Below are 26,185 nucleotides of genomic sequence, written 5' to 3'. Positions count from 1 at the left end.
TTATCACTAAAACACAAATATAGATCTCTGATACTTTTTTTTTTTAATTTCAAGATCTTCATATTTAAAGTGAAGAGTTCCCACTACTAGATAACGAAATAGCCACAATGTGGTGCTACATTGATCTCAGCCAAGGGCACAGCAATAAAATGAAGAGATCATAAGGGATGCCAAAAAATATAGTAATCACAAGGGCACGTCAATGAAATCTTCACCAACTTTCATAGCTCTTCACCCTCGTTCGATGCTCTCCACCCTCTTTTGCATGAAACACTCCACAATCAAAACAAATGGGGAATGATTTATGTCATTTTTTTATTTTTTTTTAAATCTACAATCAAATTCATATTGTGTTGTAACTCGAGTATAGGTTTTTGATCCTTGATAACTTTCATTTCAACATTTCAACATTCAAGCTTTCAAGTTTCCTCTTTATTATATAGTCATTTCCACCCTAAAAACCACTTTGTTACTTCATTAAAATTAGGACTTGAACAAAGCCAATGATACAAAACCTATTGTCACTTTGAAAAAAATGTTGCCTCCAACATTACAACCATATGATAAATGGGAATAGCGCATGCTTGAGCCATAACCTAGCTAAATTTGTCTAGTTTCTGATTAGTTGGGTTGATTACAAATTCCTATAGAATTTTAATCATATTAGGTATGATCAAATGAATAATCAGTTGTTCCTAGCTAGCAGGATCAAATACAGTTTTCCAAGGTGATAAAATTGCATATGCAGATGCATCACTTGAATGTCACACATAAAGCACATTCCCAACCTTTGAACACTCTCACAAGAAATGGCAAAGCAAATGAAAATGCAATACATGAAAAATTACACAACTTTTAGTCTTTATATATATATGAAGAGATCTTTTTTAAGGTGCTTATTACTTATTAGCATAATAGAGAAATTGATGCAACTACATACATATTCCAGAATCCAAATAATTTAACAATAAAACTCACTCTACTTGTGCTAATTAAGTGACTTAGTTCAAGATCTTGCACAAAAACAATGCAGACTATAAAAATGGGCAGAGTTTGCAAGAAATTTTAGAAAAAAATATCATAGCATATGTTTTTAGAAAGAAACAAGCCATAACCTAGTTAAATTGGTCTAGTTGATGATTAGATGAGTTGATTACAAATTTTTGTAGAATTTTCATCGAATTAGGTACAATAAAATGAGCAATCAGTTGTGCCTAGGTAGCAAGATCAAATACAAATTTCCAAGGTGATAAAATTGCATATGCAGATGTATGTATGTGTGTGTGTGTGTGTGTGTGTGTGTGTGTGTGTGTGTATGTGTGTATATATATATATGAATATATGTATATATGTATGTATATATATGTATATGTATATGTATATATGTTTATATATACATACATACATAAATACACACATATATGTGTGTCTATGTATGTATGTATGTATGTATATATAGAGAGAGATCTTGTGGATTGTGGAGATCAGTGAAGATCTAGGATTTTGTTGTCATGCCCTTGCGATTGTTGCATTTCATTGTCATGCCCTTGTGATCTTTGCATCTTGTTTTTATGCCCCTGTGATCTATGTATATGTATCTATGTATGTATATATGTACATATGTATACATATGTATATATGTGTGTGTCTATAAGTATGTATGTATGTAAAAAGAGAGATCTTGACACAACAGAAAAACAATAAAACTCACTCAACATGTAGCATGGCCACAAATGCAATGGAAATGTCTATTAGTAAGTATATTCCTCTTTTTCTCTCTCATTTTTCATGTTTTTATTTCACTTGAACTATTATTTCTTTGGGGGGATTTTGTAATATTGGATTCATTTTATGCAGGAGGAAATGTGGACATCCCTAGATGTACCTGTGTGATGAATTTCCCCTGAACAATGAAGATGGACTTCCACTGAGAGTGATGATGGGCCACACCACCCGTACCAACTCACAACCAAAAAATGCAACAAGATGGAGATAGAGAGATGACAAAAATTCTTCATAAAGCATCCATTAATACTTGAAATCCATTAGAAGAGATTACATTTGAAGAGCTTACAATTCAAGAACTTCTATTTCTTGAACTTCCTTACAAGAGATTACATACAAAGAGCTTCTACTTGAAGAGCTTCTATTTCTCCAACTTGATTACAAATGATAATAAGCCTTTCTTAAATAGGCACTTCTAACCCAAGACATTACAAACACAACCAATGTGGGATAAAAGGTAAATACAACTACTTTTAAATAAATATTAAATTCCCACCCAAATACAACTAAGCACCCAACAAATATTAAATACATGATTTAAAGATCTTTCCACAAACTTCTAAGATGCCACCTACACACCTCGATTAATGGAATGACAACTATTTTTATTATTTTCTATTTATGCCACCCATGCACCTTGAAAATAGAAATTCCTCTTTTCTCCATTTTCCCTATTTTTTATTATTTTCCTTCCATTTTTGTCACTTTCTCTCTCCTCCACAATTTATTTATTTTTTTCTAATAATTTAATTTTCCCATGCAAGATGCTCCTGCATCAGACTCCCTTGGTAGATAGAAAAGTGTGTCCCACACTTTGATGCCAAAAGAAAGATATACAACCATCTTCATCTTCACCAAAGGCTTCCACCTCAACAAGGACAAGAAAAACAACATGCAAATCTTCCACATTTTTTTTTTGCTGATGCATGATGCTCCTGCATCCGACTCCCATGGTAGGAAAAAAAATTTGTGAATATGGATTCACAAAATGAAGTAGCCACTGTTGACATTTTTTTTTTTTCTCTTCCTCCAACACATAGCTGGAACAAGTATTCGATGCTGAAATTTCTCCTTTTCAATGAACTCTATCCAAGTATAAATCTCATCCTCATCCAATCTTGTTGAATTAATCACACCTGTAATAAATCCAGCAACACCATACCAATCTTCCTTTGCATACCATACATCACGAACAAGATCCTCATGCAAACCATCATTAATATCTTTTAAACTCATATCAAAGACAACATCCCATGATTCATAAGAATTTACCTCATTGACATCTTCATCTTCGCTTGCCTCTTTTATGTTGTCAACAATGCACGTAACTACTCCACTTGCTTGATCTCCAACTAAGGCACTATACTCTTTCTCCATTGTTTTAGTCTTCCAATCACCTTCATCTACTTTTGGCATACAAATCTGGTTATCTTCATGCTCTTCCTCTTCTCTTTCATCTTCTTCAACTTCTAGTTTGCAAATAATTTTCTCTTCATCTGCTTGCTCTTCCACTGGATCATCTTCCTTTTCCACATCCAAGGAATTATCAACATCTCTTTTCTGGTGACATGCTCTTCGTTTCCACAACTCAGCTTCTAATTCATTCACTTGCTTCTGCAAATCAACTAGCAATGATATTTGATTTCTTGCTCTAAATTTCTCAAGTCGAGGAATCCTCAGATTCCATCCAATCACAAAAGTCATCTTCTTCTTTCTCTTCTCCATAATCAAGTTTTTAGAAGACAAATCTCGTCCAAAACAAGAACCTCGTGCAAACTGCCTCATAGTCGGCGTTCTGTCTACACAATCAAGAACTTCTTCACAAACTTCACCCAACTCAAGGTCTTGGTGCAAACTGCCTCACATTCGACGATCTATCTGCACACTCAGGAACTCCCGCTCTGATACCACTGATGACAGGCCACACCACCCATACCAACTCACAACCAAAAAAATGCAACAAGATGGAGATAGAGAGATGAAAAAAATGCTTCATAAAGCATCCATTAATACTTGAAATCCATTAGAAGAGATTACATTTGAAGAGCTTACAATTCAAGAACTTCTATTTCTCAAACTTCCTTACAAGAGATTACATACAAAGAGCTTCTACTTGAAGAGCTTCACTTGAAGAGCTTCTATTTCTCCAACTTGATTACAAATGATAATAAGCCTTGCTTAAATAGGCACTTCTAACCCAAGACATTACAAACACAACCAATGTGGGATAAAAGGTAAATACAACTACTTTTAAATAAATATTAAATTCCCACCCAAATACAACTAAGCACCCAACAAATATTAAATACATGATTTAAGGATCTTTCCACAAACTTCTAAGATGCCACCTACACACCTCGATTAATGGAATGACAACTATTTTTATTATTTTCTATTTATGCCACCCATGCACCTTGAAAATAGAAATTCCTCTTTTCTCCATTTTCCCTATTTTTTATTATTTTCCTTCCATTTTCGTCACTTTCTCTCTCCTCCACTATTTTTTTTTTTTTCTAATAATTTAATTTTCCCATGCAAGATGCTCATGCATCAGAGAGTAGTAGGAGGCAATGAGGACATTCTAGGTACTTTAAAGATTGATCTCATGGCATTCTAGGTAACTTACCATGCTTATACATGTATGGATGTTCAGGTAATCAACCTTGCATTTAATAAAAGGAATATGTGCTTCAAAACTATCTTTTAAACATAACTATATAAGAAGTGAGTTAGGACATATATAGGTTAACCTTACATTAACTATACACTACAATACAAAGGTTGTACCAGGGTATTACAGTATTGTAATTATAGAAAATTATTTGATTCACCCAAGTGGGTGTATTATGGCGAAGAGTTGTATTAGGTGAGTAAAGCTCACCAGTTGTTATAGGAATATAGCTACATCAAAACAATTAGAAACTAGAACTATAGATTCATTAGAGTGAGTAGTTCAAGGGTCTTGATCCACTAGATATAGGTATTTAGGTAGCCTAGTAGGCAGAGTATGCCTCCAGTCTACAGATGCCTTGGACATAGTTAGGTAGTACTTAACTATTTTAAGGCATTATATATTAACTCACGGGGCTCATTCCCTTGTAGAAGATAGGTGTTTGGTCATCAATAGCTTTCATTTCAACTTTCAAGTTTTCAAGATTGGTCAATACCCTCTCTTGTAGACCTCTCATGTCAAGCACTTTTTGTATTATTTGAACACCATGTTCTTCCTTCTGAGCTAATAGTTCTTAAGGTGCATTATCTAGTAAAACATTAATTTTGTTGAATTGTAAACCCTTAGAAAGTGCATTGTTGTTTTCATGTATGTACATATATATGTATTTATGTATATACATATCTATATATGTATGTATGTATATATATATATATATATATATATATATATATATATATATATATATATATATATATATATATATATATATATATATATATATATATATATATATATATATATATATATATATGTATGTATGTATGTATGTATGTATGTATGTATGTATGTATGTATGTATGTATGTATGTATGTATGTATGTATATGTATGTATGTATGTATGTATGTATGTATGTATGTATGTATGTATGTATGTATGTATGTATGTATGTATGTATGTATGTATGTATGTATGTATGTATGTATGTATGTATGTATAAAGAGATCTTTTGGATTGTGGATTATGGATTATAAATAAAAAAGAAAACAAAATATGACATTGATCATTCCCGATTTGTTTTGATTGATTGTGGAGAGCTACACACAAAAGAGGGTGGAGAGCTCCGAACAAGGGTGGAGAGCTCTAAATGTTGGTGGAGATCAGTGGAGATATAGGATTTTTTTGTCGTTCTCTTGTGATTCTTATATTTCATTGTCATGTTCTGCCCTTGTAATCTGTGTGCCCTTGCTCTACGATTTTCTTCAAGGGGAGAAAAGGTACCTATGTATTTGTTCTTTTTTTTCCTTCTAAACATGTATCTCTTGTTTATATATAATAGCATTGGTTAGATTCAAGTATAATTGATTATGATGATTGTATGCATATGTGCATATATGTATGTATATAAGTTCACTATGTGAACTCCTTTACATGTATACATGTACACTTGCATAGTACTTGTGCTAAATTAAATTAATCATTCATCTCTTGAATTCATACAAGCAATTATCCTTGCATTCAATCAAAATTATTCATACCAAACTAAGTATGTAGAAATCTTTACTTATAGATTATATTATATCTTGGTGATTGAGTAAAGATCTCATGCATAATATCATCTAAGTAATGATTGGATGCATTCACATTAAGTCATAATAGGATCGAGTAGATGATCCATTTATGTTACTTCATATTGGTTTCATTGAACATTTTGTTTAACATAATCAATAATATTATAATTATATAGCTACAGCTAGTACTCTTGTTTATTTTATTTAATCATATACATTTAAGAGTATTATTTTTCTTAAAATTAGACTGTATATTTTTTATCACTAAAACACAAATATAGATCTCTGATACTTTTTTTTTTAAATTTCAAGATCTTCATATTTAACGTGAAGAGTTTCCACTACTAGATAGTGGAATAGCCACAATGTGGTGCTACATAGCTCATGGATTTTTCCACCAAATTATATTTTTATTATATTTTTGTCCTTCAAAAATATTATAGGTAAATGTTCTTCTAATTTTCCATACATTTAATAAATTTTCGCTTATCATTTGAGGTAATTTTCTATTCTAAGATAGAGACATCTATCATAAGCATGGACATGCTAATTTCGATCATCCCAATTTCAAAGTTGATTCCTTTAAATCAAATTAATGAAATTACTTGCAACTGATACCCTAATTTTCTACAACTTTCCCAATCATACATTCACACAACCATCTTTCTCCTACCCCACCATAGCGTGCAACCCTTATTTGAGGTTTATATCTTAGTCCCTCTTGGGTTTTGAACCTCATTGAACCTATTTCAAAATGGTTCCATTGGTTCAAGGAGGTTCATATGTTCAATAAGTTCAGTGTCCTAAGTAGTTTAGTGGTTTCAATTTTTAGAAGGCTCTTGGCTTGGATCAGAGTACTGGGTTTTAAAGACTGTAATTTATATTTTATGGTTCATATCAATTTTTTCAGATGCTTTCAGATGTATCCAAGAACATTTAGGTGTATTTTGGTTTTAATATTCCATGGACCACAAATCAAAATCAAAGTCCACATTTCAAAGGCCAAAGGTTCTGAACATGAAACTAGTGATTCAAATTTTTGGTTCATCAATTTGAATGTACAGTTCAATGGTTCAATTTTGACAATTTCAAGTAGCCCATACCATTTTAGAAGACCAAGTCTAGTGATATGTAACTAGCAATTTGATGATGTAGAAATTCAATATGCGGGCAGATATAATGGAATCACAAATGAATCATCCCATTTCCATAAACAATATCTAATCTTTTGTATATCTCTCTCCTCTAAAGGCCCAATACATGGAGCTATTATCATCATGAGTAGATTCACTCTCCTTAGATGAATTCAACCAAAACTATTCATACCAAACTAAGTATGCAGAAATCTGTACTTACAAATTACATTATCTCTTGTTGATTAAGTAAAGATCAAATACAATTTTTCAAGGTGATAAAATTGCATATGCAAATGTATGTATGTATCTTTACATCTCATTTTTGTGCCCTTTAGATCTCTATATATGTATATATGTGTATATATACATACATACACACACATGTGTGTCTATATATGTATGTATATAAACATAGAGATCTCTATATATACATACATGTATACAAATACACACATATGTGTATGTATGTATGTATATATACATACATATACATAAAGAGAAGCTTCTCTATATATACATACATACATACATAGACACACATATGTGTGTATGTATGTATATATACACATACATATACATAAAGAGAAGCTTTTATAATCACATGTTGGGGGAAATATAAAGAGATACATGTTTAGAAGGAAAAGAAAAGAACATTTACATAGGTACCTCTTCTCCCTTTGAAGAAAATCATAGAGCACTACTACATTTGAGCACGAATACACCATAAATTACACTATCGTCACAAATTATCGTTATAATTTGACCCCAAATGTTGTAGTACAAAGGGAATAGAGATCAAAAGGGCATGACATGAAAATGAAATCATAGAGCAAGGGCATGATAATGAAATGTAGAGATCACAAGGCCACGATGATGAAATGTAGTGATCGCAAGGGCACGATAATGACTCATAGATCTCCACCGATCTCCACCAAGGGCACAAAAATAAAATGAAGAGATACTAAGGGCATGGAAACAAAATACAGTGATCACAAGGGCACATCAATGAAATCTCCACCAATGTTCACAGCACTTCACCCTTGTTCGAAGCTCTCCACCCTCTTTCATGCGAAAATCTCCACAATCAAAACAAATGGGGAATGATTTGTATCATGGTTTTTTATTTATTCTTTTATCTACAATCAACTTCACATTGTGTTGTAACTTTGGTATAGGTGTTTGATCCTTGATAGCTTTCATTTCAGTATTTCAACATTCAAGTTTCCAAGTTTTCTCTTCATTATATAGTTATTTCCACCCTAAAAACCACTTTGTTACTTCTTTAAAATTAGGACTTGAACAAAGCCAATGATACAAAACATGTTGCCACTTTGAAAAAAATTCTACCTCCAACATTGCAACCATATGATAAATGGGAATAGCACATGACTAAGCCATAACCCAGTTAAATTGGTCTAGTTGTTGATTAGTCTGGTTGATTACAAATTCCTGTAGAATTATCATCATATTAGGTATGACCAAACAAACAGGATCAAATATATTTTTCAAAGGTGATAAAATTGCATATGTAGATGTAGCACATTCTCAACCTTGAAACACTCTCACAAGCAATGGCAAAGCAAATGCAGATGCAATACATGAAAAATTGCACAACTTGTAGTCTTTATATATATAAAGAGATCTTTTTTAAGGTGCTTATTACATATTAGCACAATAGAAAAATTGATGCAACTACATACATATTCCAATATCCAAATAATTTAACAATAAAACTCACCCAACCCTTGCTAAGTGACTTAGTTCAAGATCCTACACAAAAATAATGTAGACCAGAAAAATGGGCAAAGTTCACAAGAAATTTTAGAAAAACATATCATAGTAGATATTTTTAGAAAGAAACAAGCCATAATCTAGCTAAAAATGTCTAGTTGTTAATTAGTTGGGTTGATTAGAAATTCTTGTAGAATTTTCATCACATTAGGTACAATAAAATGAGCAATCAGTTGTTCCCAGGTAGCAAGATCGAATACAAATTTCCAAGGTGATAAAATTGCATATGCAGATGTATGTATGTATGTATGTATGTATATGTATGTATATGTATGTGTATATATATATATGTGTGTGTGTGTGTGTGTGTGTGTGTGTGTGTGTGTGTGTGTGTGTGTGTGTGTATGCTTGTATGTATATATATGTATATGTGTATATATATGTATATGTGTATATATACATACATACATACGCACACATATGTGTGTGTCTATGTATGTATGTATGTATGTATGTATGTATATAGAGAGAGAGAACTTGTTGATATTGGAGATTAGTGGAGATCTAGGATTTTTTTGTCATGCCCTTGTGATTGTTATATTTTGTTGTCATGCCCTTGTGATCTCTACATCTTGTTGTCATGCCATTATGATCTATGTATATGTATCTATGTATGTACATATGTACATATATATACATATGTATATATATGTATATATATACATATATTTATATATATATATATATACATATGTGTGTGTGTGTGTGTGTGTGTGTGTGTGTGTGTGTGTGTGTGTGTGTGTGTGTGTGTGTGTGTGTGTGTGTCTGTTTGTGTATGTGTGTGTGTGTGTGTGTGTGTGTGTGTGTATGTATGTATGTATGTAAAAAGAGAGATATTGGCACAACAGAAAAATAATAAAACTCACTCAATATGTAGCATGGCCACAAATGCAATGGCAATGTCTATTGGTAAGTAGATTCCTCTTTTTCTCTCTCATTTTTCATGTTTTTATTTCACTTGAACTATTATTTCTTAGGGGGCATCTTGTAATTATGGATTCATTTTATGCAAGAGAAAATGTGGACATTCCTAGATGTACCTGTGTGATGAATTGCTCGTGATCAATGAAGACAGACTTCAACTAAGAGTAGTAGGAGGCAATGAGGATATTCTAGGTACTTTAAAGATTGATCTCATGGCATTCCAGGTAACTTATCATGCTTATATATTTGTCGATGTTTAGGTAATCGACCTTACATTTAATAAAAGGAATATATGCTTCAAAACTATATTTTAAACATAACTATATAAGGAGTGAGTTAGGACATATATAGGTTAACCTTCCATTAACTGTAAACTACAATACAAAGGTTGTACCAGGGTATTACATTATTGTAATTATAGAAAATAACATAATTTGCCCAAGTGGGTGTATTATGGCGAAGAGTTGTATTAGGTAAGTAAAGCTCACCAATGGTTATAGGAATATAGATACATTAAAATAATTAGAAACTAGAACTACATATTCATTAGAGTGATTAGTTCAAGGGTCTTGATCCCCTAGATATGGGTATGTAGGCAGTCTAGTAGGCAGAGTATGCCTCCAGTGTGCAGATGCCTTGGACATAGTTAGGTAGCACTTAACTATTGTAAGACATTATATTTTAACTCAAGAGGCTCATTCCCTTGTAGAAGCCTCTACCAAAATGATATTACCTCTAAAGCATGCAAAGGATATTGAAGTGGTTCCCAACCTTGAAACACTCTTTTAAGCAATAACAAAAAAAATACAAATTCAATACATATATTACTATCATTTATGTATATATATGTTAAACAAAGAGAAAATTATGTAAGACTTGCATCTGGTGTTGAGGAAGGCAAGTGGAGACCAAAATTCATTTTCCTCTATCCTTTCCACATGACAAAAACATTAATCTAATTTCATTAATTGTTAAGATCTACACATTGGATGGCTTTCTCCATCTAAAATCAACCTTGTACAATGGAAATCTTGGAGAGCTTACTATCTTTTCTCCATATATGAACCCATCCATCGTTGCAATCAACTTGTGTCCTACCATGAGATTATCCCTTCTTTAACTTATTAGCAAGTGATAGAAATGTACTAAAATTGATGAGAGGCCTTTTTTCATGTGCTCTATGAATGAAGAGTATTCAATGAGAGGAAGATGTGTGTAGAAGAAAAGGTGTTGTACTTTGTTGATGTGTAACTAGCCAAGATCAAAATTGGAGAGGAACATGGTCTGTGCACTAAGGTTGGGACTATGGGTATTACCAAAGAGTATGAATCTAGTGCTATATTGAGATAAGTAGGAATAACCTATTCCCTATTCCCAAAACAATCACCCGCTGCCACTTTGGAAAAAAAATTGCCTCCAACATTGAAACCATATGATAAATGGGAATAACAAATTCCCAAGCCATAACCCAATTAAATTGGTCTAGTTGTTGATTAGTTGCGTTGATTACAAATTCTTGTAGAACTGTCATCAAATTAGGTACAATAAAATGAACTGTCATCAAATTAGGTGAATACCCTAGTCATTAGATCATTGTGAATGTGAAAATCTGATCTTCTCTAAGATTGTGTTTTCCTTTGAACATTCATGATTGTAACAAGTAAGGAATCAATTTTGGCATATTTTTATATCTTTCCACTAATGGCAGATAATTAAACTTCATTTTTTTAAGCACACTTTATGTCCAACAATGAGGCAAAGATGAGAAACAATTTGTTATTCCTCTAATTGCAGATGCAATGCATGACAAATTACACAACTTGTATTCCTCTCGATATTTGGACTGTAAATTCTCAAAGACACTTGCAAGTGACCCCAATGTCAGAGTACCTACCAAAACACTTTCTTAGATATATTGACACTCTATCTCTCTCTCTCTCTCTCTCTCTCTCTCTCTCTCTCTCTCTCTCTCTCTCTCTCTCTCTCTCTCTCTCTCATGCCTTAAATTCTTATCAAACTTTTGAATACCTACCTCTAGCATATCTAAAATCAACTTCACATTATGTTGTAACTCTAGCATAGGTGTTTAATCCTTGATAGATTTCATTTCAGCATTCAAGTTTTCCAGTTTTCTCTTCATTATATGTTTGGCTTATCATTGATTTCCTCTAGTTTTATTATGGTACATCTCAACTAGTTGCTCCAATGATGCAATCACCCATCTATCTTCAGATTGTGCAAGAACTTGTTGTTTTATAGAATCTAGATAGATATTGATAGTTCCAATGCCATAAACCTAAAGATCATCATGTTTGCATCCCACTTTAAGGAAAAATTGGATGTCATGTTCTTGTGCATATGTTTCAATCACTTACTTCAAACTCATCTATGGTGTGCCCATGGAATTATCCGGGTGAATCCCACTACCCATGGAAGTTCAACTTGCTATTGAGCATATGTTGTTTTTGCTTGTTACTATTGAAGTGCCTCAAATTGGCATTGCTTCATTACCCTAAGATAGCTTACATTCTCTCTAGCCCTAAGATGTTCCACAGTCATACCCTTTACAGGTTGATTCATCATTTCAAGGGATATATTTAGCTAACTTCTTATCCTCTCATTATCAAGAAGCTCAAGGCAAAATAGTCCTTTCCACCCTAAAAACCACTGTGTTACTTCATTAAAATTAGGATTTGAATAAAGCTAATGATACAAAACCTATTGCCACTTTAGAAAAAACTATGCCTCCAACATTGAAACCATATGACAAATGGGAATAATAGATGCCCAAGCCATAACCCAACTGAATTGGTCTAGTTGTTGATCAGCTAGGTTGATTAAAAATTCTTGTAGAACTATCATCATATTAGGTACAATAAAATGAACAATCAAATGTTCCCAGCTAGCAGGATTAAATACAATTTTCCAAGGTGATAAAATTGCATATGTAGATGCATCACTTGAATGCCATGCATGAAGCACATTCCCCAACTTATAACAAATGGTTGGATAGAAAGGCTCTGTACGCTGGCCCAATAATAGAAGCCAATGATGTAACCATGTATGTATTTGCATGCTCTCCATATGGGGATCCCAAGTATCTACTATTACTAATAATTTGAGCATCACTATATGATCCAAAATGTTATGAAGTATTAAAGTTGGTAGTAACTTCTCCCATGTCTCTAGAAAATGTAACATAAGTTCAAGGTCTTTTGGCTACCAGGAATTTGTAGTAGCTATTCTCATTGCTGGAAGAATAACTTCGATGAAGAGTTGAGTGTAAGGAGTTGAAGAAGAAAGTTCTTCTTCTATGTAAATTCCATAATCATGAGGCTCATTCCCTTACAGAAGCCTCTGCCACAATGACATTACCTCTAAACCATGCAAAGGATGTTGAAGTGGTTCCCAACCTTGAAACACTTTTATAAGCAATGATAAAGCAAATGTAGATGCAATACATATATTACTATTATTTATGTATATGTATGTATGTATATATGTATGTATGCATGCATGTATGTAAATATATGTATGTATGCATGCATGTATGTGTGTATGTATATGTATGCATGCATGCATGTATGTATATATGTATGTTTGTTTGTATGTATACAAGACATAACCTAGTTAAATGGGTCTACTTGTTGATTACCTGGATTGATTACAAATTCCTATATAACTATCATCGGATTAGGTACAATAAAATGAACGATCAACTATTCCCAACTAGCAGGATCAAATACAGTTTTCCAAGGTGATAAAATTGCATATGTAGATGCATCACTTGAATGCCAAGCATGAAGCATATTCCCCAATTTATAACAAATGGTTTGATATAAAGGCTCCATATGATGTCCCAACGATGGAAGCCAAGGAGGTAACCATGCATGTATTGGCATGCTCTCCCTGTGAAGATCCCAAGTATCTAGTGTCATAGCTACAATGGTAAAGAAAATGTAGATGCAATACATATATTACTATAGGCCATATGAAGGACTACGTAAAATAAACAAAAAAGAAAAGAAAACATGACATTAATCATTTCCCATTTATTTGGTGTAAATTCTATAATCACAAGGTTCATTCCCTTTTAGAAGCCTCTACCACAATAGCATTACCTCTAAACAATGCAGAGGATGCAGATGTATGTATGTATGTGTCATGCCCAAAATTTACAAGGTAAAAACACAACATTTTTTTAATTTTATTTTTTGAAGATAAAGTTAAAGTATCACATATTGGCATATGCATGTTACAATAAAGTTATCGAATGGTTTGGTGACACTATCAGATGATTCACTTATTTGATACTTTTGTATCACTACATAGATAATTTAATGAGAGATCATATATCCTTTATTGAAGTTCAAGTTATGACACATGAGTTAGATTATAATTGCTTCCAAAGTAATAGGTTTTTCCTAAGGCCTCATTGTGCATGTGTTGATAAGGGATATCACTTTTAATTCCATAACCTAACTTGGAAGTAATGTTGTATTCATAAATGTGGAATATCAAGTCTTTAGATAGGTTATCGATGATAGATAATCATATTCATTTTAGTACATATATATGTTTCCAAAATTTACAAGGCAACCTCAGTTCATTATTTATCCATTCCAAATTCTATATCTTAAAATAAAAAATTTAACGAACTCTTACATTCTAGGTATGCATTTCATAGGACATATGCATGAATAGTACTCACATATGAATTTAGTGTTACGACACTAGTGTATAGATTAATTATTACATCATAACAATAAAATATAAACCCTTACATTACTATAGGGCTAACGACCCTTTAATTAGGTACTACTAATGTCTACTAGTATTGATACACTTACACTTTGTTATTAAATAAAAATCTAACCACACTAATAACCTACTAGCTATGATATGGAAGTTATTTACTAATTATTTCACAAAAACTTCTACTAGCATTAACGAATAGCAAAACCTATTTTTCACCTATCATTTATTTCATCCATTTACCAACTTATCTAATTGCTAACTTGATTATTTACACTAACCAATAATTTAAAAGTATTGGATTCAGATATTAACTACCCACAAATCTATGCTACTAATTAGCCCCAACTATCCATCTTATACTCTTACTATTTAACTCACCATACACCATTTATCAACAATCAACTATATAACTTAGCTTCCACTAACTCTAACACCAAACTATTCTTAACTACTTTATTGGTGTTACTTAATAACTAAACTAACAATTTATTTTATCCCCTAAACTAATGCACAATAACATACTCGCTACCCACTTAATAAAATATTCAAATCACTAATTAAGAACCTAAATCTTAACTATGCCATCTATACTTTCCACTAACCAACAATGCAACCAAGAAATAAAATAATCATTTAATAACCCTAACTACACCCTCTATTGTCTAAATTCTACCCTTCCCCAAACATCACTTACTTGCCCACAAACTACACGTCACTACTTACCAAGCCATGTGAGCTTCTTAGTTTCCAACCCTCCTATCCATTCGACCCCCTCCTAGACCAAGGATCAAATTCCCAAATTCCTAAGCTCCTTCTAGGGTAGACATGATAGGGAAAGTCAATCCCAATGGGCTTCCCTAGGTGACCTTGACCAATTCAAGTGTCTGTCATGATACATGATAGGAGGGCCTTAAATTTGCAGGTTGCTTAACATTAGGATGTGATAGGTGGAAGGGGAAAATGATTCCCTAGCTAATTGTATACCCTTTCTAATCACCAAGCCCACCCACATGGACTCCTACCTACCCTTCCCTCTCCTCTTCATGTGCTAAAGATGGTGTGATTCACCGAGTGGAGGACATGATGGGTGGTGTGGGGACCCACATCCTAACATGAGCTAGCCCATGGTGTACAAAGGAGGATGTTCTGACTGAGTTATAATGTGCAGTTGCAAGGGTGTTTGAGTTGCCTCACATAATGTGTGAAGAGGATAGTATAATACACAATGACAAGTTTTCTCCTTCAAGCAACATCTACAAGATTATCTTTCTAAGCTTTTTCCATTGCTCCCTTGAGCACAAAATCTACAAATACATCACAAAAAAATAACAAAAACCATGGGCTACCTCCTCCCAACCATAGGCCTCCAAAGAGACCACCCCCGAGCTAGAGGAACAAGGTTCAAACTAGGTTTCATTCCAATCTTACAAATGCATATACATCACATTAAAACACTTGAATGATTTCATCCCAAGGATACTTCACAATGGTTCACCAATGGAACCATGAACATAGGATGAAGGTGTACTTTTCAAATATGAGGCTTGCCATATCAAACAATATCTACAATAAAAAAATTCCATGCCCTTTCGAGGCTTACACAAATCAACAATTTCATGGCCTTTTGGGGCTTTCAAAATTATCCTCCAAATACACTACCATCAGCTATAGCTTCCTTGGAGACCATACTCCATAAACTTCCTCATCTCCACCACACATCCCTTATCACCCCCAAGCAAGATATGAATGATTATGGCATACAATGGAGCCCATAGTATTAGGATTAAAACCCAAATAGAAATAATAGCTACATGCAAATATATAACCAATACCAAAAAATAGTAGTCACATAAAAGATAACACAAGACACCAAGATTTAATGCAGTTCACCCAATTCCTAGGCTATGTCCACCAATAGCAAGTCCAATATTATTATTATCTAGTGATTACAATCCACAATCCTTTGTAGGTCAATACTACCACAAGGGGCTATATCACCACTACATTATGAAATCCCTAACCCTGAGCTTTTTTATACAAGCTTTTTCTGCTTACAAAATTAGGACTAGAATAAGTCGTCCAATAAGAAAAAATAGCAGCCAACACCTTTTATAATATAAGGATATTTTTGGCTTTGGGGGTGCTTCCCCCGAAAACCCCTATGGGGGCATTTCCCCTCAACCCCACCCTGTATTGTGATAGGGAGCGCACCTGGGGTGCTACCCCAAGACCCCACAAGGGTGCTACCTCCAAACCCCTATAGAAATAATATGGGGAGAAAACCATGCCAAATAAACCTCCTAGTCTGATTAAGCTCCACATTACAACAATCTCCCACTTAGAGACTTATCAGACTCCATAATAGTAACCTCCCACTTGGAGACTGATCATAGTACTGCTAAACCTATAGCTCCCACTAGAATATATCAAACCACCCTAGACTCTATTGTTCTTAAATTATTTTGTTCAATTGAGATGACCAGCAGAAACTGGAGAGGAATTCATCTTCTCCCTTGTCATTACTTTTGTAAATATATCTGCTAGATTGTCATCTATATTTATTTTGTCCAGCTTTAATTGTCCATCATCTAAAACTAATCGAATGAAATGGTACCACAACTAAATGTGTTTTGTCTATGAATGCAGAGCTGAATTCTTTGCAAGATGAATGGCACTCTAGCTATCAGTGAACAAATAATTATCTCTATGTGGATGTTCCAACTCTTCCATAAGAACTGAAGCCATATCATCTCCTTGGCTACCTCTATAATAGCAACATACTATGTCTCTGTAGTGGATAAAGCATTAACCTTCTGCAACCTAAAAACCTAGCTCACTGTTGCTCCACCAATAGTAAATAAATAACCTACTATACTCCACCTAGTATCAATATCACCTACCAAATCAAAGTCAACATAGCCCTATAAATCAGTAGTAGGGCCCCCAAAGAGTAAAAACTTATTGGATGTACCTCTCAAATATCTAAGAATCCATTTAGCAACATTTAAATGCTCAATTCCTAGATGACTCATATACTTGCTAACAACTCCTACTACATGTGCAATATCTAGCGTTGTACATACCATTGCATACATCAAGCTTCCTATAGCTAAAGCATAAGGTACCTTGGACATCTTATCCTCCTCTTCTTGTGTCTTTGGACACATCTCCTTAGTTAACTTCAAATGACCAAGTAAAGGTGTGCTGACAGCTTTAGCATTCTCCATAAAGAAATGTTGCTACACTTTCACAATAGAATCAGCCTAAGATAATGTCAATTTCCTATTCTTCCTGTCTTTGTAAATCTTCATACCAAGGATTTGTTTTGTTGTCCCCAAATCCTTCATAGAAAATACATGTGCTAACTGTTCCTTTAACCCCTTAATGTGATCCATGTTAGACCTAACTACAAGCATATCATCAACATATAAACATAAAATAATGTAGCTTCTATCATTCAACCTCTTAAAATAAACACAATGATCTAAATGACACCTACTATATCCATGGTCATGCATAAAACTGTCAAATTTTAGATACCATTGCTGAGGTGCTTGTTTTAAGCCATATAAACTTTGCTTCAATCTACACACTAAGTTCTCCTTACCGTTGACCTCAAATCCCTATGGTTGTTCCATATAGATCTCTTCATCCAAATCACCATGAAGAAAGGTTGTTTTAATATCAAGCTACTCCAAATGCAAATCTTCAGTAGCCACAATACTTAAAACAATGTGAATAGAACTCATTTTAACAACAGGAGAAAATATCTCATCAAAATCAATGCCTTTTTTATGTGCAAATCCTTTTACAACTAACCTAGCTTTAAATCTTTTCTTACCTCCATCCTCTTCTTTCAACCTGTAAACCCACTTATTTTGTAAAGCCCTTTTACCTACATGCAAATTGCATAAATCCCAGTTCTTATTTTTTAACAAAGAGTCCATTTCATCTTTCATTGCAGACTCCCACTGAATCTTAGTATCCATCTACATAGCTTCATCATAACATTCAGGTTCACCAGCTTCAATAAGTAAAATAGAATACAAAGAAGGAGAAAATCTTTTTGGGGGTCTACTTAGCCTTGTTGACCATCTAACATTCACTGGTGTGTGTGGTATTTTTTATTTTAGTTGTTGCACATCATGAGGAGCTACTAGAACATCATCTTTTGGAGTATCATCCAACATTACATAATCATTTTCTTTCTTCTCATGTTGCTGCAATAGATCTTTGTACAACACTTTCTCATTGAATATGACATCCTTGCTTCTCACAATTTTATGATTTGCAAAATCCCAAAGTCTATAACCAAATTCATTAATGTCATATCCAAAAAATACAAATTTCTTTGACTTAGTTTCTAGCTTGGTTCTATTTTCAAAATCTATATGAGGAAATACTTCACAACCAAAGATTTTGAGAAAAGAATAACTCACCTTCTTACTAGTCCATGCTTCCTCTGGAATACCATAGCCTATAGGAGTAGAGTGACCTCTACTAATCAAATATATAGCAGTATTGACAACCTCCACCCACATGTGTAAGGGCAACCATGCATGCAACCTCATGCTTCTTGCACACTCCATTATAGTCCTCTTCATGCGTTCAACCACTCCATTTTTCTATGGAGTCCTTGGAACAGTTTTCTATCTATGAATATCACTAGTGGAGCAATAATCATCAAATTCATGACTGCAATACTCACCACCATTATCAAATCTAAGACATGTTAGTTTCTTACTAGTCTCATTTTCAACCAAGCATTTTCATTTCTTAAAAGCTTTAAATACATCAAATTTTTGTCTAAGAAAATAAACCCATACTTTTCTAATTATATCATCAATAAATGTAACATAATAATGAGAGCCACCAAGGGAAGATACCTAAGCTAGTCCCCGTACATCTATATGCACAAGCTCTAATTTCTTACTTTTATTATCCTTCCCAGTCTTCACAAAAATCACTCTCTTTTATTTTGCATACACACAACTTTCACAGAAATCCATATTAACACATTTCAGACCTGGTAAAACTTTCTTTGAATGAAGTACTTTCATACCTTTCTCACTCGTGTGCCCAAGTCTATTGTGCCATAACATTGTATTAGAGGGTACCCGCAAGAAGTTGGGTCGCAAATCTGCAAAATTGTACTTCTTAGAAACGGGTACCAAATTTTCTTAAAATTGGGTACCCATTTCTAAAATCACGCTTTGGGCACCTAAGCCACAATTCAAAAATCAGGTACCCAATTTTTTAAAAGTGGATTGGGTGCCCGAACTGCTTAAAAATTGGGTGCCCGATACTTTTACAAATCAGGTACCCGATTTGTTAAAAATCGAATACCCAATTTGTTAAATATCGGGTACCCAATTTGTAAAAGTTACAAATACCCATTTTAAAGCATTTTGGGGTCATTTTCACCATTTGGAAAATAGGAGCCCAATTTGAGAGTGATACAGGAGCCCATTTTTTACCTCTACCGACCACCCCTTGCTGCTATTTTCTGACATACCAGGTATTTTAATTTGTTTTGTAATATTTTACTTAATTATATTTAGTTTTATGTTTTATATGTACGTCAATTTTTTGTTGTTTTTTCAGTTTTAATATACGTAAAATTGTAAATTTACATTGTTAATGAGTATTATCTTTAGATTATTGTATCTGTTAATTTAAATAATAGTTTCGTAGATGTTCATTTAAAAATTATTATTTTAGATGTTTTGAAATGTATTTAATTTATATATTTATTACAATGTTGAATAATTAGATTAGATGTAAATTCATTATTTAAACATGTAATTACAAATAAATATTGATTTCAAATAACTAATGATTAATTATCTAGATTAGTTTGTAATCCATATAACAAAGAACGTATTTAAACTAACTATAACCTCGACCTAACCATATAGTTATGTATAATAAAACCCTAAACATATAACTAAGTATTTAATTACTTAACACCCCGCCAAGGGATCCAAACACAAAACTTAGTATTTAATGATTTTACTTATTGTATTGTACTTTGTTTCATGGATCGAAAATGGATGATGTAAACTATTTTATAAATGTATATTCTTTCAGTCTTTCATACCCTGTGACATGTACAATGGATGATTGTGCATTCTGAATTAATTTGCCAGGTGGCATTCGGAACAAATGTATATTATTTAAATGGATTGAACTCAAGTAGTTATTCTTTCATGTGGATGTGTTATTTATTTTACTTCTAGTAGTTATAATTATTTAAAAATGAAATGTAAATTTGCTCTTTAAGGAATCGTTAAGGAATGTAGTCTCTTATTTTTTTATGTAAATTATTGTACATATTATTGCTTGCTTAGTAAAACTTTAGATTAGTTCTTTGGATCCCTTGGCTAGGCGTCATTTAGGATTAACTATAATCCCAATTTTAACCAAAACTCTAATCATAACCCTTACAGTCATCCTAACCATAATCTTAATTTGCTAAAACCTACACCCTAATATATAAATAATTGAATAACTATCCTAAGAACCAAGTACTAATTATAAATTTCAAAACATAATAGTAACCTTAAATGATAAACTATTATCCTAGAGGAGCATCATATCTACATCTGCATGTCATATGAATCTAAAAACATTTACATATCTAATTACATCATTTATTGCATATGAAAGATTTAAAAATTTCATTATATTACCCATGCATATCATATCAAAAGAATCATATAGAGACATGTCATTTACTACATTCATCATAGATAATCAAGAAGGGTACTTAGGTAAATTTATATATAAGATGATATTATAAGAAAAGAAAACACCATATAGGAGCATCTCATGTATAATCTAGAAAAATTGATCATGACACATGTAATGAGATCAAATAATATTTGTAATCATTGCATAATGTATGGGGGTGATATAATCAAAATATTAAAAAATGAGTGATATCAGAGCATTATCAATATCAAGGTCTCAAAATGATACAAAGACAATGATACATCATAAAAAAATTAGAAGAGAAGAAGGAATCAGGCATCTAATTAAATAACCTTCCCTCAACATCAGTGTGAGTAGGAGGGACTATACACCCTTGGATGCCTAAGAATATATAGAGAAGTGAATAACTTGTCTTTCCATTAGAATAGTTGTTGAGTATTCATCATAATAGTAATCCTCTCTAGAGTTATGATAAGTGGCCTCACCCTGTGTAATCCTCAGTTGAGAAGTTAGCTCTGCAATCTACCTATCATGATCAATTACCATGCTAGCTCAAATGACCACCTATGTCTAGACTATCACCTGGTACTGTGCTCCTCTCAATATTCTCTAGAGTCCCCTAATGACATCTTCTTATGTGGGCTCTCCTTTGGCTTCCTGCTCCAAAGGCCCATGATAAAACATCAATAATTTAATATAAAAAATTAATTTTAAAAAAGGGGAATTGATTCATTAATTAATCCTAACATAATTAATCAAATTAAATTTTTTAATCCTATGCCTAGAACTATTAATTAAATGAATTAATTAAAATGATCAATTATCCATATCATCACTAATGGAAAATGAAATTAATTCCCACCAATAAAGCTTAATCATGTATTGATCAATCAAGGATTCAACCTCCACCACTCATGGAGAATGAATCCAAACCATTGAACTCCTAGAGATTTCTATAAATGTGCCATCAACTCAAGCTTTTGAGATATCTACATTTTTCGTAATAAGGTTATGCAAATCATTCTAGGTGATTTGAAAGTGCTTCTGAGTGAATTATGGGCATTTGAGAGCTAATCCATATTACAAGATCATAATCTCATTACACTTTATAGCTTTCTAGCATCATGTAGGGTTTATTTAGTGTGACTTGAGTTCATGATTACATCCATTTTATGATTACATGTGCCTAATTTACAAAATATTAAACCTTGACATTAAGTTTTAAATTCTAATTATGTCAAGTCTAACCCTTATCCTAAACCTTTATATCCTAAATTCTTAACCTTGAGACTAACTAAGTTATCCTAAACGCTAAACCTTTATCCTAAAAATAATCATAAATGCTAAGCCCTTCTCCTAATTCTAAATAAAAATATTAAGCTTAAATGTTAAACCCTAATCTTGACCTTAACTATGATTTACATGTATAAGGTTAGGGTTTAACATTTAACGTTTAAGATTAGGATCTAGTATTAGGATTTGTATCTAATTCTAGAATATAAATAGGATCTAAGTATTATAATTTAGATTTTATAAGTAAATTTAGATTTATGATTAAGGTTTATAATCAAGGTTTATAATTAAGATTTATTATTAAGGTTTATAATTAAGGTTTATGTCTAGCAACTCATTAAAACACCTTAAGAAAAATGATAATTTATGAAGTTGCTTCCACCTACAAATCAGAATTATGAAAACATATTTTATTAATTTTGAAACTACTGAGGCTAATGTTTGGATGAGCCAAGAGTAGTTCGCAGGTGGAAGACAAGTAAGCATCCAAAAGTAATTATAAAAGATGTGATCAAGTAATATAATACAAACTTTTCTAATAGTAAAAAGACTTTGGTCATAATTAGAAAATGCAATTAATATAACACATTCCAACATAGAGATTTAGAGGGAAGAAAAGTTCTATTAGCAATTCATAACAATTATTAAATGATAAGATGGGATTTAAATTACTAAAGAAGATATTAAATATAAGTTTAAGTATTATGATTAGAATTAGGATTATTATGGTTAGGGATAGGGTTCATGTATTAGAATTAGGATGATCTAGACTTATAGTTTGCATTAAAGCAGATAATATTTAGGATAAACTATAATCATAAATAATAATCAAATCATAATTCTATCTCTAAGCTTTCATTCTAATTGTAACCTTAACTCTCATCCTAATGCCATCTATTATATATCCTTTAAACAATAGCACCATAATAAATATCCAAAACCTAAATATAATTCTAACTAAAACCATAATCCTAGGTAAGTACCCTAACATTAAAGTCATAATCATTATAATAATCTTAAGCTTAGCCATCATGAAAACTGTAAATATAACAAAATTGTAAACCATAACCTTGCCATAATCTTAACTTTGTTTGATCCTGAGATGAACATATAATCCATAATGAGAATAAAATCCCATAGTGTCACAAAATAAGTGTACATGAAAGAAATTAGCTAGGTGGCTCCTGTTTTTAGAAAAGAAACCTTGAAGTAACCTATATAGTTTTTATGGAGTATTATTTTATGAATAGACTTAAATTTGGTATTTAATGTTCAATTAGACTTAAATTTTTAACTTTATTTATTTAATTGATATGATTTTAAAGATCTACGCATTTATATAATTGATATTTTAGATTTAAATTTTATTAAATAGTAATTTTGTCATTTTTTATGTTGTTTAAACATATATGAAGATTGTATTTGATGGAGCCGCTGCCACTCCCTCCCCCTCCCACATCCTCGCCTCCACCCCCTCCATCTCCACCTCCACCTCCACCTCCACCCCCACCTCCACCCCCACCTCCACCACCCACCGTAGATGATCTCCGTGAGAGCATGAGGCATAACCTTAATGACCTCATGTGCAATATTGAGGCTATCTAATGTGAGACCCACCCCCCTCCTCACCTACTACACCTTGAAAATAGCATGCAAGGTGTCATTCAGTCTATATAACATTTAGATTGTGATATTGATTCATTCAAATTATGGAGGCAAAACAAGTGTGCCTTCTATTCCAACGGCTTATCATATAGAGAGGTTCATAACCTCAATATAGGTAAAGGAAATTTTAAAAGCTATTTTGTAAACCCTAAGATGGGTGAGGAGATTAATGAGAAGAAGCCTCGCATTTCTATTAAGTGGTGCACACATCCACGTATAGCAGCACATTTTTGGGAGTGGTGGTGGATGTTATTTGACCATCCACCATACACTAATCATGAGGTGCCCATGTACTTCCTTAGGAAGCTATAGGCTAAGTTTGATTTGGGTTTGAAACCCAATTATTTTGATATGAAAGCATTTCAGGGGTTTGGTGGAGGGATGCCTCAAGATAGGCCTTGGGCAAAGTTGAGTGATAGAACGAGAAATTGCAGGCAACCTCAGCCCCTTATACCTCTTCCTGTTCCTATTCTACTAGCTCCACACCATCATCAAGTAGTTTCATCTACTTTTACCTCTTTGAGTGCCCTTTTGGGGAATTTAATACAGCAGTGGATGTAGGTGACACATGTTCATCCACTTGGACATATTTGTACTAGCTGTGGAGGCATATGCATAGGCTCCTAGAGCGATGTTGATGCAGTACATGATGAGCATTATTTTGAGGGTGCTGATTTTGATGATGACGTATAAGTTGCCCATGGTGATGGTAGTGACAAGATTGATGTGTCATCATTTGTTGACCTCATGCAGCAAGGAGAGCCCAGAGACAGTCAAGAGCAGTAGGTAAAATTTTAATTTTAATTTAAATATAAAGTAAACATAATTATTTACTTTCTACATACATGTGTAATTTTATTAACCATATTAATTTGTACTTTTGAAATAACAAAGGATGGATGATATTGTTCCTCCTAGGAGGCACTATAGTCTTTTTTTGAGACCTACAGACGTTGGCGTCCCCCATACGATATGCACTTTGAATTACACTGTAAAAATGTACATTCAAACTCAAATTTAATAACATGTTCTCATATGTTATTTTTATCTAATTTTGTAGGGATTGTCCATAGCTACACAGTTTCATGTTAGTACAGATCTTGCTCCAGTTACCATTGAGGCACAACCTCAAATACATACGGTATGAACTTTTGATTAAAGACAAATAATTTGTACTATTTTTATGTATGTACATTGTTATTAACTTATAATTTGAATAATTTTGACTCATGTATATATATTTTATGTGTTTTGATTTGATGAACAGGAGATGGATCGTACTCATCCATACAGGCCTCGATATAGTCTATTTTTGACTCCATCTTATGATCATCATGATACCATACCTGTAGACACATCTATGACATTGGCTAGTACTTAGGTATGATATATATACATGTTAAATTTATAGTGTATAAAAAATATAGTGTACAAATTATACAATTTTTAGTTTGCATACTTTGTAATTATTCATGTATATATAATTTTGACTGAACATTTATGTATCCAAAATTTTAGGACTATGTCACCATGAGTGTTGCTAAGAGCATAGGACTTAGCCAGATGGAGGTACCTACATCATCCTTTGAGGTTAGTATTGTGATTTATGTACATAATCTATAGTTCATTATGCTCTAAAATCAAATTTTAAAAATGTATGTATTGTAAATTACAGGACCTCACCACTGCTACATTTGGTAGCTTTCACAGTGCGCCTCCTCCCGTTACTAAGGGACACCCATCTCATGTAGTATTTATTTGCAAGCTAGATTTTGAAAACCATTTCAATTAAGCATGTGCATGATGGGACATGCCTCATGTTACATAGGGTGAACCATCTACCTCACAGAACGTCCCACATGATGAGATAGATCA

At 32.8% G+C, this 26,185-nt stretch overlaps 1 pseudogene; it reads right to left on the bottom strand.

Moving 5' to 3' along the window:
* Positions 1–12,035: 12,035 nt before the first annotated feature.
* Positions 12,036–13,818, bottom strand: LOC149563106 (septin and tuftelin-interacting protein 1 homolog 1 pseudogene; annotated as a pseudogene).
* Between the last annotated feature and the right edge of the window lie 12,367 nt (positions 13,819–26,185).

Source organism: Cupressus sempervirens, chromosome 4, assembly GCF_028749045.1.
Source record: "Cupressus sempervirens isolate cs-2001-9-10 chromosome 4, ASM2874904v1, whole genome shotgun sequence".
NCBI lineage: Eukaryota > Viridiplantae > Streptophyta > Pinopsida > Cupressales > Cupressaceae > Cupressus > Cupressus sempervirens.
The sequence above is the reverse complement of the archived record's forward strand: the minus strand, read 5'-3'. Positions and strand labels throughout refer to the sequence as shown.